The sequence below is a fragment of the Schistocerca cancellata genome, chromosome 2, assembly GCF_023864275.1.
Source record: "Schistocerca cancellata isolate TAMUIC-IGC-003103 chromosome 2, iqSchCanc2.1, whole genome shotgun sequence".
Lineage (NCBI taxonomy): Eukaryota > Metazoa > Arthropoda > Insecta > Orthoptera > Acrididae > Schistocerca > Schistocerca cancellata.
In genome coordinates, this window is record NC_064627.1 from 826504325 (window position 1) to 826513421 (window position 9097).

The window sequence follows — 9097 nt, forward strand, 5'->3', positions numbered from 1 at the left end:
CCTAGCAGTTCTGCAACCCCTGCAATGAGATATACAGATCAGTTCACAACGAATATAGCAATTAGAAACGGCCTTAACCATTTAATACATAGCACTACATCAATAATAATAACAGAGAATGTAATAGAAAGTGTTGTAACTCCCTTTGCAGGCTTTGTGTTTAAAAAAAATGGCTCTAAACACTATGGGACTTAATATCTGAGGTCATCAGTCCCCTAGATTTAGAACTACTTAAACCTAACTAACCTAAGGACATCACACACATCCATGCTCGAGGCAGGATTCGAACCTGAGACCGTAGCAGCAGCGCGGTTCCGAACTGAAGCGCCTAGAACTGCTCGGACACAGCGGCCGGCGTGTTATTTTTAGCGGATACTGGAACGAGGAACAGATGCGGTTCGTGGACAGAGAATTCAGGTATTAATTTATTCGACATCTCATATCAGAAATAGTAAAAGTAATACCGGTTGGTTATAATTAAATCTTCCCTATTTAACATGTTATAACAAGGGAACTAGTTGCCGTACGAGTACCAAAGTTCGTAGCATTAATGTCCAGAGTATGGGGTGCATGATTTCCATCATCACAGCGCCACCGTTCAGTTCCAACTGTGGCCATCAGTCATCGTAATTCGTAGTCTCACACACCTGACCAGTCGCAGTGCAGATATTGACGTGTCAACATGAGGCTGGACAAAAGGAGCAGAGCATTATTGGTGAAGCTATATTATCAAAACAACAGTAATGCTGCAGCTCCACTTCAAGCACGATCAAGAATTTCAAATCAACTGGAGAACCGGGCGTCTCTCCGCGAAGAAGCCGACGACCGGTTGCACCACAGCTGGTTGATGATCGTCAGTCAGCGCGAGTGCTGTTTCACGACAGCTGAACATTCCTTGGTCCACCGTTCGGAAGATACTCCGAACCATTCTCAAATGGTTTCCGTACATAGTACAGCAGCTTGCACCATAGGACGCACAACGACGTGTTGACTTCGCTCTCTACATTCTCGCAAGGATTGAATTTGAGGGGGGACGGCACTGGACCATCCTATAAACAGACGAAGCTCATTTTTCTCTGACGGGTGAGCTGAACACACAGAACTGGCGAGTGTGGGAATCTTGACCTCCAGTCTCTTTGCATGAATTTCCTCTGTATGGTGAACGTGTCACCGTATGGAGTGGATTCACGGCTACGCTCATGATTGACCTATTCTTTTTCGAACAGGCTGGCGCCCAAGGACCAAAGACGGGCAATGTGACAGGCCAGCGTTACTGCGCTATACTTCGTCAGCATGTCATATCCGCCCTTCAGGAGATTCGTCAGCATGTCATATCCGCCCTTCAGGAGAGAGACGCATTGAACTCCACAGTTTGCATGCGAGATGGGACCCCACCGCACTTCGCTCGTGAAGTTCACCTTCTTCTCCGAAACACATTTGGTAACGATCGAATTATCAGCCGATCGTTTCCAAATGCTTGGCCGGCACGATCACCTGATCTCACTCCCTGTAATATCTGGTTGTGGGACTACCTGAAGGATAGTGTTTACTAGGGGAACGTTCACACATGTGCTGATCTGAAATGCAGCTTATCAAGAGAGGTACCCAGCATACCTACGTTCGTGCTTCGTTCTGCTGCGCAGAATGCAATCCTGCTCTTTTAGGCTCTTTTGGACAACGATGGGCGCCATATTGAGCCCCTTTTGTTGCAGTAATGGTACCGATATGTAATGGTATGATGTACCGTAGCAGCGCATCAAAAGTGTTTCTGTAGAACTGATTCTACGTTATTTTTCCTCCCCATCTCCTTGACATTAATACTGCCAAGTTTGGCACTCGTGCGGTAATTAGTGTCCGTGTTATAACATGTTAAATAGGGAAAATTTAATTATAACTACGCGGTACATATTTTAGTTTGCAGTAGTTGCAGCGTCGGTTGCTTACAGTGTATCTGAATGTTGCGATGTATACAGATAAAAAGGTTTACAATGCATTCAGTCTTCAGTGCAATGACTATTCCGTAGATATCGAGTCCTGACCGTTAAGAAATTTTGTAAATGTTATGAAATGGCAAACATACGCAATGGGCTCTGTGCTTTTTTTTTTTTTTTTCCACCGGTTCAGATTCGGTCCGACTGTCTCGGTGGACAAGTGAGAGGAGACTCAAAGCAACAGCTGAATAACAGCCGAGCATAGCACGTTGAAGGTGTGGCGGTGGAACTTTAAGTTCCGTGCCACCCTCCGACGGTGGAAGTACAAAGGAGGGGTACAGTAATGCGTCAACTTTATTGTCAAAGAATAAAGTGGCTGGAGAAGAACAGGCCACTGCTAGTGACTGTACGAAAACGGACAGAAAAACGTGGTAGTATTGGGCCTATCGTCAGTCATAGCCCGAATCCGAGTCCTCCAGGATGGTGAGAGGGACGGGGAACTGTGATGCCGATGGTTTGTAGTCCTGCGACCGTGTCACGGAGGGCGTCCACTTTACTGTATAGTTGGCGAGCCTTACGGCGAATGGTTGTCTTGAGAAGGGCCGTATTTGTCTCCTCATGCAGAGTGACTATCCTGATGAGCGGAGGGGCGTGAAGATTCCACCTGAGAACTTTAATCTGTAGGAGCTGGAGCGTCAGCATCCGGGACACTAATCGTGGCCCACGCAGAGGAACCATACGTTAGTGAGGGTAGGACAACGGAGTGATACAGCCGGAGCTTGGTATCTACATTCAGCTCTCGGCTGGAGAAGACCGGGTACGAGGCCTTTGTCAACTTCAACCCTTTATGGGTGACGTATTCTGCTTGGCGGTGGAAGAAAAGTTCCTTATCCAACCAGACCCCGAGGTACTTGGTAGCTTGGGTCCACGGGACCCGCACGCTCCCGATTGAGATGTTGTTTCGGAGTATAGGGCGCCGTTTAGTGAAATACACAGCCATGGTTTTAGTGGCATTGAGGGCCAGTTTATTGGAGCGACACCAGGTGACTGTTGCGGCCACTTGCCTTTGGAGGCGAGCAATGAGATGATCAGGATTGCGACCGATCGTATAAAGCGCCGTGTCATCGGCGTATTGCGCCAAATGGCAGTGACGGATGACGGGCATGTCATTGACACAGATATTAAAAAGAAGAGGGGGCAGCACGGAGCCCTGAGGGGTACCCATTGACATGTGGCGTACACTGGAGCGCTTTCCTCGCTGGGCAAGGAGGAAGGTCCTCTGGTGAAGGAAATCATCCACGATCTTAACGTAGATGTCAGGGATAAGCGTTTGCGTCAGCATCTTATACACCAGGTTGTCCTGCCAAGTCATCATAAGCGGACTCCGTGCATCGATGTTTGAACTTAAGTAGAGCCGCCACTGGAACTCCGGAGAGGGGATGCTTGCATCTCATTGGCAGCGGTGTAAGCGTTCGTGGCAGCGCCCTCATGCCACGGTGGAGGCTGTAGGAAACACGGCTGCGTGTTTTGAATTGCGGCCGACCGGATAACGGCCGTCACCGCAGAAAGTCTAAAATTTGGATCGTTGCTTAAGGGTAAGGAATCGGAGACCTGAGCCTACATGGTGCCGCACAAGCGAAATGTTCCGTGTCAAAGGCGAAAAGGCGGATCCCAATCGGTAGACATTCAGCTCGTTACAATGTAGCAATTGTTGCTCTATAATCACAGTTCAGAGAAGATTCATCTGCGATGCAACCACGCGCCTCCAAACGACAATAAAATTTGTAGGTGACATGGCCAACATGTAGAAAGAGGATGTTCGTGCGAAGGAAGTAGTTCCGGCCGGCCACTAGCACATAACCACCCTGTGTTGGGCTCTTGGCCACCCAGATCTCCGAACCTGACTCCCATGGATCACTTTTTATGAGGTTTTGTGAGATACCGTGCCTAAACCACGTCCAGAACTGCGCACTCCTAATATACACATATGCTCCTGAATGTAAGGCGTGGAATTGATTGATGCTCAGGTGTTGTCTCAGAGCAAGAGGGAGTCATGTACGATACCCATTTTAGTACGTAAGAAAGATTGTTATTTCTTCTACATTCCGTGTAATTCTCAACGTTGTACGTCTTGAAACTTCCCGTTTGAATGTAAAGAATGACTGTGATGGTAAAACTTCTACGTTACTTGATTTTCAAACTCCAGAGTGAAACTGAACGTACTGAGACTGTTTTATCTTTACTTATTGTGATTATTTCTAAACTGACACACAATATTTTAGCGCAAAGCAATCTGACTTTCAATAAACTGTACAAAAGAATAGCCCTGACTAACAATAACCTATGCTCTTCATGAATCACTTACCTCACAAAAAATCTTCGTTACACGAACTACTGCAATACAGCGAGCGTCAATACTGCCAGCTAAATAGACGATTCTAACTACTGAAGGCACTAACTACTGATAGGCATGTAGTTAGCAAATGAAAGATTTTGATAGAGAGCAAACAATGTATTTACCTTAATAGTGTTCAAAAATCATTATATATTGTCGGGATCCAGTTAAACAGATTTCCTTTTTCTGATGGACACACGTCCAGATCGTCCGCCCATATTCACATCTCAGAACTCTGGCATCTCTCTCCCCACATCCACCACTGCTGGCGGCTCACCTCCAACTGCCCAACGCTACAGGCTGTTCACATCCAACAGCCCAACAATACACTGGCGAAAAAACTTCCAACAACGAGTCCAACCAGCTACAGACTGCACACGGCGCAGTCAGCGATTTTAATAGAGAGCTACGTGGCGTTACCAACATAAAAACCTAAACAACCTACCTACAGTCTGTGTATTAAATGTTTCATCATACCCATTACTAATACGCTATATTCAATTTGAATTAACCTGTGTGGGGAACGCCAGTCTTTGCCAGCACCGGCGCCACTGTAAAAAAGGCTTCAGCATTCTTAAAATTATTTCTCGTTCCTTTGCTTGTACTACGAAATAGTCGGGAACAGAAAATATTTGGAGTAAGGTGAGAGTCAGCGTTTTCAATTACGTTTCTGATCGTCATGGTGACAACATAATAAGTCGTGATTATTTGTAAAATTTTGTTTTCCATAATGACTCACAACGTCTAGAAATTTGCCCCTGTGTAAGGGGCGCTCAAAGAACGCGTCCCTAGCTCTCTAAAGAACATTGTCCGCGTCACCTCAATGTCTGCCTGTCATTAGCGGTTTCCTTTCATGTACGACCGTTCCAGAACGCCTATTCTGAACTCTGGACTTTTCCAGAGAAGCCCTTTGAGACATTGTAAGGCCACGCAGTCGACATTCGCCAACCACATTCGCAGGACGCCTACGTACAATTTCTTAGAGGACTACTGCTCTGCGAATGCGTTTATGCCATCAGACGGTTTCATTTATAGTAATTAAAATCCTGCTCCTCAGCTCTTGCATTGACTAGGCTGGTATTTTCTTCTTGATTGTTTCCTCTGTTGTTAAGATTTCATAGTGTTCTGGAATTTTGTTATTTTTTGTTGAAATTAAAGAAAATGATTTCGGTGTCATGACTTACAATGCTATGATGTAGATAATGTTGTGTAGCAATGCAGATAGACTGTTCAAAAATGTTTTCATCCATCGTCATGATTTGCATAGTTGTTTATCTTTTTTTTTGTGGTCTACCTATTTCTCAATACTGTATTGACCACAGCATAGTAGAGGCGTAAAATTGAACTTGTATTCTCACAAGATAGGAGCCCCGACACAAACAGCTAACCGACTGGAAAGGAGTGTAAAATATAACGTTCCATCTATTATAATACAGTAGCTATCAAACCGACTGAGCTGTACGGGGACGTGTGCGGCAGCTGGCAACATCTGAAGGTCGCTGCATCGTAGCTGTACATGTAGAACGAGAGAGAATATTATTGTTGGTACTGAAGTGCACCTGTTAAAAGCAGATATGAGCAGGCCGAACCCAATTACCCTGCAGAAGTCGTTAAGCTGGTGCGCGAAGAGGTACGTCGATTTTACGCGTTGGATAATGCAGACGAAATTGGAGGATATAACATGATATCGTATTGCAGTAATACTGTATGGACTCAAATACATACCGGCACATTGGAGAGGAATATTGACTGAGAGTGTGACAGTGGAAGAGGCATAATGGGTGTGAGTGTTCCAGCAGCTCTGAAATGTCGGATCTACGAACTGCAGGAACTCTTCACAGATAATGCGAAGCCAATACCACGATTGAATGCCGCCTGTTGGTGATGAGAGACGTGATGCGGTAAAATCAGAGTAGAAACGAATGGGGAGTCATTCTAGCGACGATACGAGTCACGTATAGGAAAATCTGCTGACAAAAGGGAATGCGACAAAGGGTAGATTGTCATGTTCTAGCAGTGCGAACGAGCATCTCAGAAACGGCATATATCGTTGGCTGCCTATGTGCCACTATCTCGAGCACCTATGGACAATGGTTGGAGGACAGTCAAACCGCGACTGACAGGCTATTGGACGTCCACATTCATCACAGAACGTGGAGATAGGATGTTTACCCGCTCCGTAAAGCAGCACAGGCAGCGGTCTGGGACACATCTAACGGCAGAATACGATGCTGGTGCAGGCACATGCGTTAGGGTGTGCACATCGTCCAGCGAATATTGTTTATCACTGAATTCCGCAGCACTCCTGCACTGTCATGTTGGCCACACTAAGTCGTCAGTTACGATTGCAATGGGCACCGAATCAGCGAGATGGAAACTGACCAATAGGAACGCGTCGCCTGGTCGGGAGAATGACATCTCTTGTTACACCAGGTCGATTTTTGTTTCCGAAGACGCTCATCAAGGCAAATGTATGATGAAACATTCACCGCGTCCCGGACACGGGCCTGTGGGGACAGTATTTTTCCGTTGGAGACGTTTAGCTGGACTTCCAAGGGACCTGTGGTAATAATCGGAGGCACCCTGACAGTTGTGGACTGCGTGGAGATTATTACGGAAGACCCGCATCCCTTCATTCTTGATGTCTTCCCGTACGTCGCTGGCAACTTCCAGCAGTGTAGTTGTCTGAATTACGAGACCAGGATCCTGCTTTAGTGCTCTGAGGAGAACGATGTTCAGCTCATGTTGATGCCTAGACCGCAAATTTGCCTCTTTGGAACCCAACGGAACACAGCTGGGAAGCTATCGGGTGCCAACTCCGCTCTCGGAATCTCCCGATCAGTAATTAATGGGGACTGCGTGACCTATGCATGGACGTCTAGTGTCGTATATCTCTGAAACCTACTAAGGGCTCGTAAAATGAATAGCACGCATATCGGCTATTGTATCGCGTTTCAAAGTGAACCAACACGATGTTAAGCGGGTGGTCACAATGTTTTGCCTCAAGAGCACGGGTAGAAATGGTTATGTAACTTCAGCTCCGAAAATAGCGCAGACAAGTGTATTACGAAGTCTTTATGACAGAACATTGGACTTGCATACTCAGAACCGTCCTTATGGATCTACAAGTACATCTGTTTGAAATCTTGCTGAATAGCCATTCATGACTCAGATCAATTCAAGGGAAAAAAGATCAAAATTCAATGCTTTAAAAGAGTTTATAAGAGGACAGTTTGCCAGAGCTAGAGACAATGGATCAGTAATCCAATATGGCACATTTCAGTGTGGGCTTTGGAAGCTGCTAAAGTAGCTGCTCTGGAAAGTTTTAAAGGTTCTTTGCGTGTCTTCAACTCTCTCAAAGAGCAATATGTCAACTCGTACAGGCATACCACTATGTTCACGACTCGCAGAGAGGCTGATAAAGTCCGTATGATCATCCAGAAATCAGTAACATAGTAGAAGATGTGAATGTCTTCAGACGAATATATTTGTAGGGAAAGCATGTCGATATTTATTCATATGAACTATTGCCTTTTTGGGCAGAATCACACAGAAGAGAACAGTTAACGGATGATGTGGTACAGTCACTTTATAAATCCACATACGGTTACACAGTAGCAGGCAAGCATTATATACGTTTGCAGCAAATACAGGAAACTTTGCAGTTTGTAAAGCAACCAGCAGATATCTGTACACGGAACATCCAGTAAAACCGGCCGTGGTGGCGGAGCGGTTCTAGGCGCTACAGTCTGGAACCGCGCGACCGCTACGGTCGCAGGTTCGAATCCTGCCTCGGGCATGGATGTGGTGATGTCCTTAGGTTAGTTAGGTTTAAGTATTTCTAAGTTCTAGGGGACTGATCACCTCAGACGTTAAGTCCCATAGTGCTCAGAGCCATTTGAACCATTTGAACATCCAGTAAAAGTAGGAAAAGTCTACATGAAAAGCTTTTTAGATTCGGCTTTAGGTGTGCATATTGGCAGCACGCAAGGCCTATAGAGCGATAGATGTTTCCGAAGGATACTACGTTGAAGACACTGCCACCATGGATTTATATTTTTTTGGACAGAAAAACGTTATGACAGACGTCTTGATGGTCTACTACACATGTATATTAACAAACGGTATGTTATGTAATCGTTATTTCGTCATCCGTCTTCATTATATTATTTACAGCCACCTTTTTGCATGGAGTTACAGAACTATGATTTTTCTGATGCGTAATTTGGTAATTTGACCACTGTGGTTTTGATACTGGGCTACCTGAAATGATATAGCATTTCCAGTTGTTGCGTTGACAAGAACGCATGCTATTTCATTTCGTTGTGTTATATCATCGAAACACACTATTTTACAAATACAATGACGAATAAGGGAGGAATGTATGACAACACAGCAATTTCTGTCTTCGGAAATATGCCTCTCTATGTACTGAATGTGTCAACGTAAGTTGATGCAAATTTTTATCTTCCTGCGAAATAGTACCTCATTTAAACATGTTGTGAATCCGATGACCAAAATTGCCTGTTAGATGGCATTATTTATTCAATGACTTGTATTTTTGTACTCTACAATCTTTAATCTTCAAATATCAATCCGTTAAATATGCAAAGCAAAAATGGTTCAAATGACTCTAAGCAAAATGGGACTTAACATCTGCGGTCATCAGTCCCGTGGACTTAGAACTACTTAAACCTAAGAGCATCACACACATCCATGCCCGAGGGAGGATTCGAACCTTCGATCATAGCAGCAGCGAGGTTCCGGACTG